We start from the raw sequence: 734 nt of genomic DNA on the forward strand, positions 1-734 counted from the left end.
TACGAGTATGGATGTTTCTTGGTCATGCGATGTCACCGATCGCATGCATATTTTGAGATACTCGTAAATTTATGCTATGGAATAATGTCGATGATGAAAGCAGTAGGTAAAATATTTTTTAATTTAAGCTTGAAACACGATCTTGTACGCAGTTAACCGAACCTTGTTGATTCATCATTTTTCCTTTGCTCGCCAACAATATAGTATGTTATGCTCGGAGATTTCAAGGTGGAAATAGGGGCTTTAGCGTCTATTTCTTGCTGTGCGTGGTGAGGCGTAAAGCCGATCCCTTGTTATATATATATATATATATATATATATATGTTCATATAATGATATCTCCACAATGTATTGGTGAGATAAAACATGTAATCGTTACCAAAATAGCAAAAATTCGTCTACAAAGGTCTATAGTAGATTCCTTATGAATCGATCTCCTTGGGTATATATCAAAAATTTAATTAAGAGTTTTGACGCTAATATCCATTGTAAGCCTAGTACTTTTTCTATCGGTCTCTTTTGCCGAACCGTAACTAAGTTACGGGGACATAAACACAGCAGCATCGGCTGTCAAGCGATGGTGTGGTGGGGGTACAAACACTGACACATACACAAGTATATACATGTGTATATATATATATATATATAAACATACATACATACATACACACATACATACATACATACATACATACATACATATATATATATATATATATATATATATATATATA

General features: G+C 33.1%; 1 protein-coding gene across 38 annotated transcripts in view; it reads right to left on the reverse strand.

Annotated features, from left to right (window-relative positions):
• LOC128248352 (retinitis pigmentosa 1-like 1 protein) overlaps positions 1 to 734 on the reverse strand; it is a 157439-nt gene that overhangs the window by 49967 nt on the left and 106738 nt on the right. The window lies entirely within an intron of this gene.

This window comes from Octopus bimaculoides, chromosome 1 (assembly GCF_001194135.2).
Source record: "Octopus bimaculoides isolate UCB-OBI-ISO-001 chromosome 1, ASM119413v2, whole genome shotgun sequence".
NCBI classification, from domain to species: Eukaryota; Metazoa; Mollusca; class Cephalopoda; order Octopoda; family Octopodidae; genus Octopus; species Octopus bimaculoides.